We start from the raw sequence: 17,009 nt of genomic DNA, 5'->3' as shown, positions 1-17,009 counted from the left end.
TTCTCCTAGGTCTATACTGTGGCAGTGGCTGGTGTCTTTGAACCTTACAGCAAACACTCTCTACAGGGTTCTACACTGTGGCAGTGGGTGGTGTCTTTAAACCTGTACAGACAACACTCTACAGGGTCTATACTGTGGCAGTGGGTGGTGTCTTTGAACCTGTAAAGACAACATTCTCCAGGGTCTATACTGTGGCAGTGGTGGTGTCTTGAACCTCTACAGACAACACTCTCTACGGGTCTACAGGGTCTACATGTGGCAGTGGGTGGTGTCTTTAAAACCTGTACAGCAACACTCTACAGGGTCTATACTGTGGCAGTGGGTGGTGTGTTTAAACCTGTACAGACAACACTCTCTACAGGGTCTATACTGTGGCAGTGGGTGGGTGTCTTTAAACCTGTAAGACAACTCTCTACAGGGTCTATACTGTGGCAGTGGGTGGTGTCTTTACCTGTACAGACAACACTCTCAACAGGGTCTAACTGTGGCAAGTGGGTGGTGTGTTTAAACCTGTACAGACAACACTCTACAGGGTCTACACTGTGGCAGTGGTGGTGTCTTTAAACCTGTACAGACAACACTCTACAGGGTCTACACTGTGGCAGTGGCTGGTGTCTTTGAACCTGTACAGACACACTCTACAGGGTCTACACTGTGGGCAGTGGTGGTGTCTTTTAAACCTGTACAGCAACACTCTCTACGGGGTCTACAGGTCTACACTGTGGCAGTTGCTGGTGGTCTTTGAACCTGTACAGAACAACACTCTCCAGGGTCTACACTGTGCAGTGGCTGGTGTCTTTGAACCTGTACAGACCACACTCTCTACACTCGTCTACAGGGTCTACACTGTGGCAGTGGTGGTGTCTTTAACCTGTACAGACAACACTCCCTACAGGGTCTACACTGTGGCCGTGGCTGGTGTCTTTAAATTGTACAGACAACACTCTCTACACTCTCTACAGGTCTACACTGTGGCAGTGGGTGTGTCTTTGAACTGGCAAACAACACTCTCTACTGGGTCTACACTGTGGCAGCCCCACAGGCTGGAATGCCCTTTTCAAATTTCATCAAAGACAAGTACACAACAAGCTCATAAAATAATGTAACTTCTATAACCAGTGGCTGAATCACACAGAGCCACACATAGTGTACCACACAGGTTTACAGACCCACAAGTCAGCATACTGGGATCCATTTCTATTGTTGAATAAAAGCTTTCAGCTGTACATGTTTTGTCTCATCTTGGTTTGTTTGTCAGGCTGCATGTTGAGCCCTATAACCACCTTCGTTGAATCGCAACATGTTGTAAGTTTGCTAGTTCTCTCCAATAGCAGGCAGTGCTGTCAGCAGGCCAGACATAGTGATTTGTCTTCATATTTTAAATGTTTGTGAGCTGCATGCAAATGCTCTCCTATTTTCTCAGTGCCTCTACTCCTTCCCTCTTCCTAAATGTCTATGGCACACACAAACAGACACACACACACACACACCAGGTTTCCGTTAGCCGGTAATAGCTGGCTTTTGGCCGCCCAAAAATAGAAAAGCAATAAATAAAATTGGGTGCCAGCCAATTGTCCGGGAAGAAGAAGAAAAATCCCATTGCGAAATAATGTTTATTATCCTCTTCATTGATGGAAATACATTTGGACTGGTCATGCTTATCGGTCTATAGGTTAATTTGCATAATTTTGTGGAATTAAATTGTCTATAGGTAATTTGCATAATATAGTGGAATTAATATTGGTACTTGTACAATACATTCGTTATGTATCTTATTTAGGCATACATCATACAGATATAGAGAGTTTGAGCGTAAAATCTGTCAGACAACGTGAGACCTGCTGCTACAGCATCTCAAACAGTAAATGCATTGGCAACAGAAGGCCGGCTTCATCAGCCAGTCACACACCTCTTTGCAATGAGCTGGAGGCAGTATGCATTTAAAACACGTACTTAATTGTTTGAAACCTGAATGTTTTACTACATATTATGAGGCATGTCTTACTTTGCTTCAAAGTAGCTAGCCAAAATCAGACCATATCTGTGGAGGCAATTGTTTTAATATCAACTTTTTCTTTCATTGTCCAATAGCTAAAAGGCACTAACATAGTCATATTAGCAACCCATGCTAGATGATGCATATTAGATCTTTCTAAATTTCCTAATGGAAACGCGCTGACACACCAACACACACACACACACCACACACACACACACACACACAACCCACAACCACACACACACACACACACACACACACAACCACCACACACACACACACACACACACACACACACACACACACACAACACACACACACACAACACACCCACACACACAAAGAGAGAGATAAAGAAAGAAATATAGAGAGTGAGAAAGAGGGATAAGAGAGAAAGATAAAGAGAGAGAAAGAGAAAGAAAATAGAGAGGGAAAATAAGAGAGAGATAAAGAGAGAGAGGAGAGATAGAGACACAGCAGTAATGTGTTTGTACCGTATAGGTGAAAAGTAGGTCGACAACGAAAGGAAAAGAGTTGGAAAAATGTCTTTATTGTGGAGAAGTAAAGGATATAATTGTCTCCCCCTCTCCATCCCTTTATCCCCGTCTTCATATCTGCCCACTGTATCTCTGGATCTTTAGCGGAGGCCTACTCCCCGGGTGCTAATATCGGACACAGTGGATTATTTAATTAAAAGCGAGGGGAATGTTTACTCAGGGCAGGCCTGCTATGTGAAAATGAGACATTGAGTCCTGAGCACAAAGCCAGGGTTGATAAGTTATGGGGCAGCCTGGTAGGCAGCTGATCCAACGCTTCCTCCAGGAGGAACTCCGCTTTTTTAATTAAGTTGGCATTGAAAAGGTACAAACTGACAGGCTTTTGCAAAGTGACGGCATTCTTCATGTTCCAGTGGCTACTGAGATCCTGAGCAGCTATTGCATTTTGCACACTAACAGAGATTCTGTTTCTAAAGTGTGAACACGATGTTAACTATCTTGAGAGTTGTGACTAAGGACATTCTACTTGTTGGTCCATCACAAAACTGACGTTGATATTAATTCACTTGATTCATGCATTTGTTTTTTGTTGCACTGCATGTATTTGCTCTGTTAAGCAAATGACTTAGAACAGGTCACGAAATGAGCAGTGAACCTGCTCACGCATTTACAAGAAAAAAGGGGATGGAAGAATTGCTGTGAGTGCAACATCCAGGTGATTATTTACTCAGCATTAGAAGAGAACTCAGTGTGAAACAGAGGCAACATATTCTAGTGACCGTGCAGGCAGGTGCAACAACATTCTAGTGACCCGTGCAGGCAGGGTCCAACACAACACATTCTAGTGACCGTGCAGGCAGGGTCCAACAACACATTCTGTGACCCGTGCAGGCAGGGTCACACAAACATTCTAGTGACCCGTGCAGGCAGGGTCAACACAAACACATTCTATGACCCCGTGCAGGCAGGGTGCAAAACACATTCTAGTGACCGTGCAGGCAGGGTGCAACACAACATTCTAGTGAACCGTGCAGGCAGGGTGCACAACACATTCTAGTGGACCGTGCAGGCAGGGTCCACACAACACATTCTAGTGACCCGTGCAGGCAGGGTGCCAACACAACCATTCTAGTGGACCCGTGCAGGCAGGGTGAACACAACACATTCTAGTGACCCGTGCAGGCAGGGTGAACACAACACATTCTAGTGACCCGTGCAGGCAGGGTGCAACAACAAATTCTAGTGACCGTGCAGGCAGGGTCCAACACAACAGTTCTAGTGGACGCCGTGCAGCAGGGTCAACCACACAATCTAGTGACCCGTGCAGGCAGGTTGTCACAACACATTCTAGTGACCCGTGCAGGCCAGGGTGTAACACAACACATTCTACAGTGCCCCGTGCAGGCAGGGTGCAACACAACACATTCTAGTGACCGTGCAGGCAGGGTGCCCCACACGGCACATTCTAGTGACCGTGCAGGCAGGGTGCAACAACACATTCTAAGTGAACCGTGCAGGCAGGGTGCAACACAACACATTCTAAGTGAACCGTGTTGTCTTTACAGGTTCAAAGACACCACCCACTGCCACAGTGTAGACCCTGTAGAGTGTTGTCTGTACAGGTTTAAAGACACCACCCACTGCCACAGTGTAGACCCTGTAGAGAGTGTTGTCTGTACAGGTTCAAAGACACCAGCCACTGCCACAGTGTAGACCCTGTAGAGAGTGTAGAGAGTGTTGTCTGTACAGGTTCAAAGACACAACCCACTGCCACAGTGTAGACCCTGTAGATTGGTGTCTGTACAGGTTCAAAGACACCAGCCACCAGTCTTCTAGTGCTATGCCAACTACTTGGTGTCAAGCCCCCTTAATGCTGTGTTGGTTTGCTCCATAGGCCTGTCATAGGCCTTTTTTCAACCAAACCTAAGTAAAATGTATGGTAAACTGTAACCAGTGTGTGTTTATAATACATGTATAGCCTAGAGGGAATTACATTGATATAGGATAGGCTACTTACAGAGTGTAGGCTTCCTCTTCAGTATGCTGCTCATTYCTCAACACCCTATTGCAGATAGCACAGACCTTTTCCACAGAATACTGTTGATATGCTGGAATCAGCGTTAGTGGGTTGTCATGATGATTGCTGCCATTAGGGGGAGCTCAGAGCTCACACAGTAAGAGCCTGTCTAGGACGAGAGGTCTACAGTCAGGTGCGTCTCCTGTACGTCTCTGTCCAGTATCCTGGGGATGAAGAACAGCCAGAACCAGCGCCAGGATTAAGTGACTAAGGGGGCAGTTTAAATCGGCGAGGGGTAACATTTTTAGGTGTTATTGTATTCAATTATGTTTATATCACGCTATACAACTATAAACATAAAGTTWAAAAAATTCCCGAAACTTCGAGATCGAACAGCTCTGTGTGCATAGGCTCGAATCTTCTTTAATTTAGCCTTTTTGTTGATGGCTATGTTCCACAAATCTACTTTGTCTGTTTAAAATATTTTATGAATTGAGCACACCCTCTTATAGCCTACACTAGGCTACAGTAGGATATAATAATGTGTTGAGCCATAGACTCTGATGGAGATGGCAGAATGGTTGTACCTGCAGCCCAGCCTCCCTCTGCATTCCATATGGAGGGACTGCGTGCTCGTTTATGTTCGTTTTTCATCACCAATAAACCCAGGTCTAATTATTATCGGTCAATATTAGCTCATGAGGTCAAATGTATAATTGTGCTTGTCTCTGAATATATTGTTCTGCTGACAATCTTCTTGCGCTCTGCATGTTTAATGTGCGTGCGCACCGCGCGCCACAGCAAACAGATGACTAATGGCGCAATCATTGCTGCGCTGCCACTCACTGTCCGACACATTCAGGCCACCCACATCAAATATCAATGACACACAGAATTATAAGATCTACCTCGATTTGCTGTCTATGAACACAGAAATGCAATTATGTCTGGGCACAGAAAAATATATATCAATATATATATTTCACACTGAAAAGTAGGCTTTTAGTTTTATGCACGGTCGTATGATGAAGTTACCTGAAAAAAAGTGCAATGTTTGTTAATATAGYCCTACATATTTTAGGAAGCACTTATTAAAGGTCCAYATGCAGCCGCTTTTATCTCGATTTCAAATAATTTCTGGGTAACAATTAAGTAACTTGCTGTGATTTTTTTTTATGGTCAAAATATAAAATATTAGTCATTTCTTAAAGCAAGAGTTTTGCTAGTTGAATGGTGGTGGTTGGTGGGGGGGGGGGGGGCGGGGGAGGGTGTGATAGAGCGTTGGGCCAGTATCCGAAGATGTTGTATTATCGAAAATCTCAGAGCTGACAAGGTAAAAATCTGATCCTAGGCTATCATTGTAAATAAGAATTTGCTCTTAACTGACTTGTCTAGTTAAGTAAAGGTAAGTTAAATAATTTGCCACCTGGTAATGTTACCCACCAAAACAGGCTGACATTTCAGTTATCTTGGAAAATCACATTTTTGACTGCACTGGGCCTTTTAATATGTTTTCCCCCCTTCAGATCAACATTATAGATATTAATTAGGTGGCTATATTTGAATAATTTCCAAGATTTCCCATAATTTCCCTCAAAAACAGCCTGTTAGCCTATCGTATTTTTTTAGAGGTTATGTGAGCCTGCTGAGCTAGGCTACTTCCGGTGGGTCAAGGAKAGAATGACCCTAGTGCTTCAAAGTCACTAGAGTGGTATGTAGCACCGTACCTGTGGCACGGGTCCACTTCGTATGAACTTCATAGTCAGTTACAACAATATGACTTTGGCCAATGCACGCTGGAGCGTACTCCGTCTACTCTCCTACATCCACCCTTCTCTCTCTCTCTCCCACCCTCCCTGCCTTTCTCCTCCCCCTCCGGATACTTGTTTGGTGTATGTGTGTCAGTCGGCGCTGAGGCTGTGCGGAGTGAGCATAGACCATGGGCTCCTAGTGATAGCGCTATACAGAAACCAATAGGCTGTTCAACTGACTTGACTGTACATTTACAGTGCGTAGGCACAGGCTAGGCACATGTGATCTTGGGCAGCGGGTCCCCAATGAAATGTAAACATTTGCTTATGGACTGAAGTACATGGGGTTTTGGGGTTTGTGCATACACATTTAGACTTGGCTATCTATGTATTGATGAGGAACGGTGGAGAGACATCGGTGAAGATTTGCAAGGTGTCCGTCCATGAGACGCGTCTCAAGGAGCCGAAACCAAGACTGCAACTACATGAATGGAYGCGTTTCTCTTGAACCCAGTATACACAATTTATATTTTCTTRTAGGTTGTAATATGATATTGTATAGTTGCGTACATATTGGAAAAATAGACATGACCATTGCAAGTTAACTCGTGGGACAAACAGCTGGATATTCAGATGATCGCGAGAGACTGATTTGGTTCTTACGGCTGTGGATATTAATCGATCCCGGGCTCGAACGAGCGGGCTACAATGAATCCTCTAAATTATTGGACATCACAACTGGCTTTAGTCAGTAACTAGGACCTATATAAAACTTGAACTATTAAAATAAGTACATTTGCTGCTGTTTGGYCATATTTTCCCGGCAAAATCCAAGGATTTGCGCACAATCCGTGGATGTTTAATATGCAAGTATGGGTCCGCTAGCGTTCATCCTTGTTGGTGGATTATTGTACTTTCAAGTTGATGGTAAGTTCTTTAAATTCTTTATGGAATTTCACATGGTATCAAACTCATTGTGTCGTGGAGTTATATGTGTTTAATATTGAGAAAGAATGGTGCTCTATAAAATATAGTAAAGTTCAACTCTTGCATTTCGAGGTTCTTCAGATTTGTATCCTTGCTTTCTACTTTACTCCATACAGTTTTAACGATGGATAATGTTGATATACACTTTATATGATAGACTATGTAACAGTCTTCTCATGTCGCTGGTCATGCCATGGGCAGTTAGATTATGTATGTGTTTTTATTTTACAATTAATTGGAGACTTGGTAGACTGTTTATCAGAGGAGTACTTGGTGGATGTTCTTTCTATAATCTGGAATCGTATCTCTGAAAGGAGTTATAGAATGGTTTTAGGCTTTGAAGTCAACGCAAACTAAAATGTCAGATATTGTTACCTTCTGTCTTGCACGAAATGCATATTGAAGTCACCCGAATAAAAACAAAAAATGATTTCATATAAAGTAGTTATATTTGGTGAGAWTTTTTTTTTCTTAGTCATTCAAGAAATACCCACCTCACTTGTCTCCTTGGCAACAGAATCCGCGCATAGCTACATTCTGCATGATGGCATCTAGCCTTTTGACACCTGAGGGTCAGTAGAACCCGGACACTGTACCCACAGTAACCCAAAGGTGTYCAAATGAACATAGGATAAGAACAACAACAAAATGAAAAAAGGTGTGCACTACAATWCCAGCGTCTGATTCAACAACTGAATGGGTTGATCAACGATTCATTCACTGATTGACTTCTGATTTTTTCTCTCTAAAGAATTTATCGACAGGGAGATGGTTAGATCTGCTTATTTATTTAATACAAAATTCCATTCCACCTGCCCTGTTGTTTGACATAGCTGAGCTCACAGGTGTAGCTGTACTAGTCTGGGGAGAGAGATGGGTGTGGAAATATATGTMATTGCTTTCATATTCAGTCCAGTACCCAAGCCAAGTGAGTGACACATAATACATAATGTATTCCTGCTGAATAATAACTAGTATACTTTAAACATGACTGGCACTCGATTTATTACCTCACTGTTGTTTCATCAATCTTTAATGGTGATGCTGTTGGTAATTGTGAAAGTAATTTATACAATTTAATTTATTGCTCCCACACTGTTAAATCAAGCCTCCTCAACTAATATAGCGGGAGTGCAAAGTCAGCACAATTTTTATGATTTTACAAGGCTTCGTGGGAATCATTGGCCTACAAGGGAGCCAGTTTTATAGAGGCATTAAATGAGCCTCAACTGCAGAGTAAATGTGATGACTACCATAAATCATAAATCAGGTGACAGSAGGCCTGATATGGTCTTGATCAATTATGTGACTAATGGAAAGAGGAGATAGGCAGACCACCACAACAACAATGAGGTTTGCAGTGTCACAATTCACAATCCTAATGTCTGAATCATGTTTACTGGACGGAAGTGTTCATCAACCCTCATGCAAGCATACACACACACACACACACACCCACACACAACACACACACACACACAACACACACACACACACACACCACACACACACACACACCACCACACACACCCACACCACCACCACACATACACACACACACACCAAGGCTAAAAACCATTGACCTTGTGCCCTTAAGCCATTTTTGAATTGAGGAATGGAATTCACAAAATGTGTCGATCTATTGCATTAGTAATGTCAACACTTGCTTTGTCATACGCCATGATTCACACTTACTAGCGTTTGCTTTGTGTTGTTGTACAGCTTTTAAAAAATGGAAGCTGTTGTTTTATTTGTTGAAGGCAGGGGTTGAAACTGGGGCCCCTGCCTCCTTCTCTCCTCCTTTGTCCCCTTTTTAGATTAGTCCTTTTGGTTTCTGTAGCTTTTGTTCGTGTTTTTTAGCAAGTCTCCCCACTCTCCTACGGAGTCTGGGGAGTCTAAGTCCCCTCCGTAGCGGGAATGGATCTCTCTCTATATATCTGCTCTCTCTTATTGTCTCTTTTCTCTACCTCTCTCTACCTCTCTCTCTCTCTACCTCTCTCTCACTGCTCGTCTCTACCTCTCTCTCTCATACCTTCTCTCTCTCTACCTCTCTCTCTACCTCTGACCTCTCTCTACTCTCTCTCTCTCTCTACTCTACCTCTCTCTACCCTCTCTCTCTTACCTCTACCTCTCTCTACATCTACCTCTCCTCTACCTCGTTTGAATTCTCCGCGATTTTTTCATCCTCCTACGTGTGCGTCCTTTCCATCCTTAGCCTCTCTCCTTACCTCTCTCTACGCTCTCTCTCTACCTCTACCCTACCCCTCTCTCTACCTCATACCTCTCTACCCTCTCTCTACTCTACTCTTCCTCTCTCTCAACCTCTTTCCCCTTCTCTCTCTCTCTCTACCTCTTCTACCCCTACTTCTCTCTCTATCTCTTTTTCCTCTCTCTCCCTCTCTCTCTACTCTCTCTCTCTCTACCCCTCTCTACCTCTACCGCTCCTCCTACCTCTCTCTCTACTCTCTTCTATCTCTCTCTACCTCTCTCTCCTCTCTCTCTACTCTCTCTCTATCTACCTCTACCTCTCTCTCTACCTCTCTCTCTACATCTACCTCTCTCCTACCTCTCTCTCTACCTTCTCTTCTCTACCTCTCTTTCATTTTATTCTTTTTTTTTTTTCCCCTCTCTCACGCTCTCTCTCTACTCTGCTCTCTACCTCTACCTCTCTTTCTTTTTTTTTTCTTTTTTTTTTTTTTTTTCTTTTTTTTGTTATTTTTATTTGTTTTTTTTTTTTTTTTTTCTTTTATTTTCTTTTTTTTTTTCTTCTTTTTTCTTCTTTTTTTTTTTTTTTTTTTCTTTTTTTGCTTTTTTTTTTTTTTTTTTTTTTTTTTTTTTTTTTTTTTTTTTTTTTTTTTTTCTTTTTTTCTTTTTTGTTTTTTGTCTTGTATTTTTTCTTTTTTTTTTTTTTTTTTTTTTATTTTTTTTTTTGTTTGTTTTTTATTCCTTTTTTTTTGTTTTTTTTCTCTTTTTCTCTTTTTTTTGTTTTTTTTTTTTCGTTCTTGTTTATTTTTCTTTTTTTTTTCTTTTTTATTTTTTTTTTTTTTGTTTTCTATTTTTTTTTTTTTTTTTTTTTTCTTATTTTTTATTTTTTTTTTTTTTGTTTTTTTTTTTTTTTTTTTCTTTTGTTTGTTGATTTTTTTTTTTTTTTTGTACTTTTTTTTTTTATTATTTTTTTTGTTTTTTTTTTTTTTTTTGTTTTTTTTTTTTTCTCTTTTTATTTTTTTTTTCTTTTTATTTTGTTTTTTGTTTTTTTTTTTTTATTTATTTTTTTTTTTTTTTTTTTTTTTTCTTTTTTTGTTCCTTAACCTCTCTCTCGTACCTCTCTCTATCTCTCTCTACCTCTCTGCTCTCCTCCTCTAACCTCTCCTCTCTATCTACCTCTACCTCTCCTCTAACCTCTCTCTACATCTACCTCTCTCTACCTCTCTCCACCTCTCGTATACCCTAACCTCTCTTTTCCCTCTCTCTACCTCTCTCCTAACCTCTCTCTATACTCTCTCTCCCAAGTCCCCCTTCCTACGCTCTACCTCTCTTTTCCCCTCTCTCTACCTCTCTTCTCTACCTCTACCTCTCTTTTCCCTCTCTCTACCTCTCTCTCTACCTCTCTCTCTACCTCTCTCTCTACCTCTACTCTCTCTCCTACCTCTACCTCTCTCTTTACCTCTCTCTATACCTCTCTCTCTACCTCTCTCTACCTCTCTCTCTCTCTACCTCTACCTCTCTCTACCTCTCTCTACTCTATCTCTCTCTCTAGCCTCTCTCTACTCTCTCTCTACTCTACCCTACCCCTCTCTCTACCTCTACCTCTCTACCCTCTCTCTACCTCTACCTCTCTCTCTACCCTCCCCTTCTCTCTCTCTCTCTCTCTAACCCTCTCTCTACCTCTGTTTTTTCTCTCTACTCTACCTCTCTCTCTCTACCTCTCTTTTCCTCTCTCTCTATCCTCTCCTATCTCTCTCTACTCTCTCTACCTCTCTCTTACCTCTCTCTCCTAATCTACATCTACCTCTCCTCTCCTTACCTCTCTCTCTACCTCTACCTCTCCCTACTCTCTTCTACCTCTCTATACCTCTACCTCTATTTTCCCTCTCTCTACCTCTCTCTCTACCTCTCTCTCTACCTCTACTCTACCTCTACCCTCTCTCTCCTCTCTCTACTCTCTATCCTCTACTCTATTTTCCCCTCTCTCTACCCTCTCTCTTACCTCTCTCTACCTCTCTCTCTACTCTACCTCTATCTCCACCTCTCTATACCTCTACTTTCTTTCCCCCTCTCTCTACCTCTCTCTCTACTCTCTCTATACCTCTCTCTACCTCTACCTCTCTTTTCCCCTCTCTCTCCTCTCTCTCTACCTCTAACCTCTCTTTTCCCCTCTTCTACCTCTCTCTCTACCTCTCTCTCTACCTCTATCTCTACTCTACCTCTCTCTTACCTCTACCTCTCTCTTTACCTCTCTCTATACCTCTCTCTATACCTCTCTCTATACCTCTACCTTCTCTTACCTCTCTTCTCTCTCTCTTACCTCTACCTCTCTCTCTAACATCTCTCTCTCTACCTCTCTCTCTACCTCTACCTCTCTCTCTACCTCTCTCTATACCTCTACCCTCTCTCTACCTCTCTCTATACCCCTCCCTTCTCTCTACCTCTCTCTCTACCTCTCTCTCTACCTTACTCTCTCTACCCCTCTCTCTCTCTCTCTCTCTCTACCTCTCTCTCTCCCTCTCTCTACCTCTCTCTCTACCTCTACCTCTCTCTCTACCCTCTCTCTCTACATCTCTCTCTACATCTCTCTCTACCCTCCTCTCTACCTTCCTCGCTCTCTCCCTCTTTCTATTGTTCTGTGTGTCGCTCTCTGTGTCTGCTCTCTCTCCCTCTTACTCTCTGTCTTTTTTTCTCTCTCTGCTGTCCCTCACTCTCTGTTCAGCCAACCCACTGGTTGCTAAGCGCTGGCTGAAGGCATGGCTGGATGGCCGGAGGGAGAGGGGCGCACCTCTCTCTGAGCAATGATTCACTCCTCCCAATCATTTCTCTGTCACCCTCCTCCCCCTCTCCCCTCTCCTCCTCCCCTCTTCTCTTCACCACTACCCACACCCAGCCTTTCAGGTGTAATCTGTGGGTCCTTGGGAAGGGAGGTAGCCATCTCTAAGAGTCCACTTATGCAGACAAAAAGGTCTGGAGTTGCATTCACTGGGCAACATGGGCAACAAAGGCAGGCTGGGTGAATGGCAGTCAGACAGTGTTTAGTGTTTTGTGATTAATAGTGTGTTGCTGCTGGAGACAGAGAGAGAGGGAAGATGAGAGGGAAGGGAGTGGGAGGAGGAGAGGAGGACCAAAAGAAGGAGGGAAAAACAAGACAGGAAGTGGGAGCTGGAGAGATTGAATGGAGAGGGATAGATCCAAATGTGCTTTGGTTAGAAAATGGTTAGTTTTGACATGTGCTCCTGCAGTTACAGGAAAATTACAGTGTTTATTGGCTAAGGTTTAATGGAATCAAGTAAAAATAGAATTGACCCTTAAATCTAAATGTTGGCCATGCCAGAACGGCCACATATTCCCCATTATTAGCGACCAGTTGTCTAGTACGAGGTCTCTTAGTCTCGAGCAGGAATAGAACAAGAAGAATAGCTTAGCATGTAGACTAGTGGACATGAAGCCATGACCCTGTGTTATTCRGAGGACCTCCAGATACTCCTGTCTGATCATAGAGCTTGTCGTCATCTGTGGTGGCGTGGCAGAGTCTGGGCTGGTGATGCTCACCTCCAGCCTCCCTGGTGGCACACTGATGGGCACCTGGGATCTCTAGTGGCCCGTGCTCCATCTGCCTCATGGCTGGGGTTTCACTGCCGCTGATGTGTGCATGTGTGTGTGTGTATGTGCATGTGTGTGTGTGAGAGAGGGAGAGGGAGAGAGGGAGAGAGAGACATAGATGGTAGGGTATGAGGTGTCCCTGATATTGGTTGTGTGTTGGATAGGAATTGTCAAGATGAACAGTGAAAAGCTGTGTAGTCTTAACAGTAGGTTTGATGGTGGTGATTGAATGAACAAGGTCTAAGTGCTGGGCTATAATGGAAAGTATGCCCAGATTAAAACAGTGTATGTGAATTATGAGGCACACTGAGGTCAATGTGTAAGAGCCATTGTAATTTCTTCGCCCAAATGTGATTGTTCTGCTTGAGTTGGCCACGTTTAAGCAGCTAGCATTGCTGTAATTGAGGTTCATTTGCGAAATAGGCCTGACGTGTCTTCAGCTGTGATCCCCAGGCAGCGTCTCTCTGGTGTCGCCCAGAGTCACGTCACTGTCACTGGGTGGTGCTACTGCAGTTATAGAACTACTCTCATCTCCCTATGCATTTACAATGTTTACTCTCTGATTACAGTCAAAGATGAGAGGAAAGAGAAGACCAGGGAGAAAGAGGAAGAGGAGGGAGAAAGAAGCAGAGAGAAAGAACAAGGGAGGGGTGAATGTATGTGTAATGACGTTAGCATTAGTCAGATGAAGGGTCAGAATAATAGGGAGGGTTGACGAGTGTTACCTCACTGGTGACACACAGCTGTCGCTGTGGTAGTTGAACCGCCAGGCCTTTTCAACTATCACATTACAACACACGCACAATCACACGGGCAGCACGGAACACAACACGGGCAGCACGGAACACAACACGGGCAGCACGGAACACAACACGGGCAGCACGGAACACAACACGGGCAGCACGGAAACACAACACGGGCAGCACGGAACACAACCACGGGAGCACGGAACAAACACACCCACGGGAGCACGGAACACCAACACGGGCAGCACGGAACACAACACGGGGCAGCCACGGAACACAACACGGCAGCACGGACACAACACGGGCAGCAATGGAACACAACACCGGGCAGCACGGAACACAACAACAACACACGCAGCACAGAACACAACACAGGCAGCACAGTACACAAAACAGGCCTGCTACAGCCTCAGCTTTAGCGCTGTTCAGTGTCTATCTCGGTCTCTGTTAATAACCAGGAGAATCAAGTGTTAAGGTTGACTTAATACCGTGTTCTCTTGAAAAAAAGCACAATTTTTTACACTCTATGGAATTCTTAGAGAAATGTCATGTGCATGGGGGACAGTAGAGAGAGAATAAAAGAGCAGATGGAAGGTTGATAAAAGCACTTAGTGTTTTGTTACCCTCCGTCTGCTAGGTCTCAGCCAAGCATACCCCTGACATTTTACTGTGCAGAGAGAGCTAATGCCTGGTTGTTTTAACCCAGACGAGATAGCGGCTGCTGACGAGAGATTATGGAATGTGAGAAAAACAGAGATTAGACTAAATGAGGTTTTGAACTTTGTTTAAACCACAGTATGGTTAATTTGTTATTTCACATCAATTATGTAACATTGAAATAAGATTTAAAAAACAAACCCCTCTCTCCCCCTTTTACTCTCAGCTCTCCTCCCCTTCTTCCGCTTCTGTCCCTTCTACTTCTTTCTCTCCCCTCTCGCTTTTCTACTCTCTGTCTCTCCTTTTACACTCCTGTCCCTTTCTACTCTCTTCTCTCATCCTTATCGCTTCTCTCCTCTTCGTCTTCTCCATCTCCTGTCTACCTCTCCTCTCTCCCTTTTCTACTCTCAAATCTCATCTCCTTTTCTACTCTCTTCTCCCTCTCTCTCTCTCTCCTCCTCTCTCTTCTCTCCTCATCTCTCCTTTCCTACCTCTCTTCCTTCTGTCTTCTATCATCTCTCTCCCCTCGTCCTCTTTCTCTCTCTCTCCCTCTCTCCTTCGTCCTCATCGCTCTCCTCTCTCTCTCCTCCTCTCTCCTCTCTCTCCTCTCTCCTCTCTCTCTCTCGTCTCTCTCTCCTCTCTCCTCTCTCTCTCTCTCTCTTCACACTCTCCCCTTCCCCTCCTCTCCACCCAGAGTTTCCAACGCTGTCTGTAACACCAATGAGGAAGGAATTTGAACAGGGGTGGGGGAGCAGGGCGGCAACACTCTGTGATGATCTTAGCTGGCTGAGGCTGGGGCAGGGTGGGGGTAGGTGTTGTGTATGCCATGAATTAATTGAGCATGGTGGCTTGCAGGAGAAGAGAGAGAGGCCCCTCACTCACTATTTCACACTTACCCTTGCAACCTACCACACCTGTTGGAAGCACAGCTTCTGCCTACCTCACTCTTGCCTCTGCGCGCGCAACGAACACAAGTTCACACCCGGCGCGCGGGTTTGCTTAATTCCATCCCCCTCTCCCTAGTCTACCCCTGTTGCCTAAACAACAACATTAGGTCTTGAAGGCGTAGATGTGCCAGACAGCCTGGTAAATGTTGATATAATTCCTGTAGCTTTGGATAATCACCTGAAGATTTATCTTGTATTTTAAAAGCAGTCTATTTATCTATGGCATTGCAACCCGCTTTTGAACGGAATCCCAAAAACTGGTGTTGTGATGGACAGATCCCTGTTGTAGAGTGGTTGGTGTTGAGAACAGTGTCCTCATCATCTTAATAGAAGATTTTGTTTGAGGACATGATGCCAACAGACGAGGAAGGGAGGAGAGGTAGAAGCCAGAGGTCTATTGAGTCTGAACCAGACAACATGGTAGAGAAGGGTGAGGACTGGGGCTTATCGTGTTTTCATGTTCAATTGGGTTTGGGGAAGCACCTAAATCAGTTGGTCTCCTGTTGTTTAACCCTGCCCTCTGGTTAAACCCTACCCTACCTCTGGTTGGCTGTTCTCCACAGCAACCCTGCCCTCTGGTTGGCTTTCTCACAGCAACCCTGCCCTCTGGTGTGGCCTGTTCTTACAGCAACCTTGCTCTCTGGTTGGCTGTCTCACAAGCACCTTGCCCCCCTGGTTGGTTGTCTCACAGCCAACCCTGCCGCTTCTGGTTGTGCTCACAGCACCCTCAGATAGCAGGGAGCCAAGTCAGGCTGAGTGACTTACAAACGACAAACACACACACACACACACACACACACACACACACACACACACACACCACACACAACACCAACAACACACACACACACACACACCACACACAACAACACCACCACACACACACACCACCACACCACACACACACAACACACCACACACACACAACACACACACACACACACACACACAGCGTATATACAAACATTCAATGTAGAGGCAAGTAAGCAAACATACCATGACCTGGAAATACACTTCAGTAGTTTTTCCCAAACCCACATGGTTCACAATGCTCAACACATGTTCACAATGCCCACATTTCACCATGCCAACACATTGTTCACAATGCTTTCAACACATGGTTCACAATGCCCACACATGTTACATCCACACATGTTCACAATGCCAACACATGTTCACAATTGCCCAACACATTTCAACAATGCTCACACATGTCACAATGCCCAACACATGTTTCACAATCCAACATGTTCACATCCAACACATGTTCACATGCCCAACACATGATCACCAATAGCCCAACACATGTTCACAATGCCCAACACATGTTCACAATGCCCAACACATGTAAATCCCAACACATGCCCATGCTAACACATGTTCACTAGTTAAGAACAAGTACATTACAGGCTCAATCAGATTTACATCACTGTTGGATTTAGTGGCCAATTAGAAGCTTTGTCAGTGGTGCTTGTTGATTTAGGAGTTAGAAGCAGCAACAAAAACACTGGACGATACTGTACCTGGTGGGCCTGTTTCTACTCTCAGTGTCTTAAACGGGAGTTCGGCTGCTAATGAATGCATGAGCTCTCCTGTC

The 17,009-nt window shown here is 44.0% G+C and overlaps 1 protein-coding gene across 1 annotated transcript in view; it reads left to right on the top strand.

The window, feature by feature from the left end:
- Positions 1–6,423: 6,423 nt before the first annotated feature.
- The window catches only part of LOC112081387 (uncharacterized), a 34,876-nt gene continuing 24,290 nt past the window's right edge, over positions 6,424–17,009 (top strand). Inside the window, exon 1 of the transcript XR_011473803.1 lies at positions 6,424–7,191. The gene's annotated coding sequence lies outside the window, so the exon portion shown is untranslated. The remainder of the gene's footprint in view (positions 7,192–17,009) is intronic.

This window comes from Salvelinus sp. IW2-2015, linkage group LG22, assembly GCF_002910315.2.
Source record: "Salvelinus sp. IW2-2015 linkage group LG22, ASM291031v2, whole genome shotgun sequence".
Classification (NCBI taxonomy): Eukaryota; Metazoa; Chordata; class Actinopteri; order Salmoniformes; family Salmonidae; genus Salvelinus; species Salvelinus sp. IW2-2015.
Note: the sequence above shows the minus strand (reverse complement) of the source record. Positions and strands in the feature narration are given on the sequence as shown.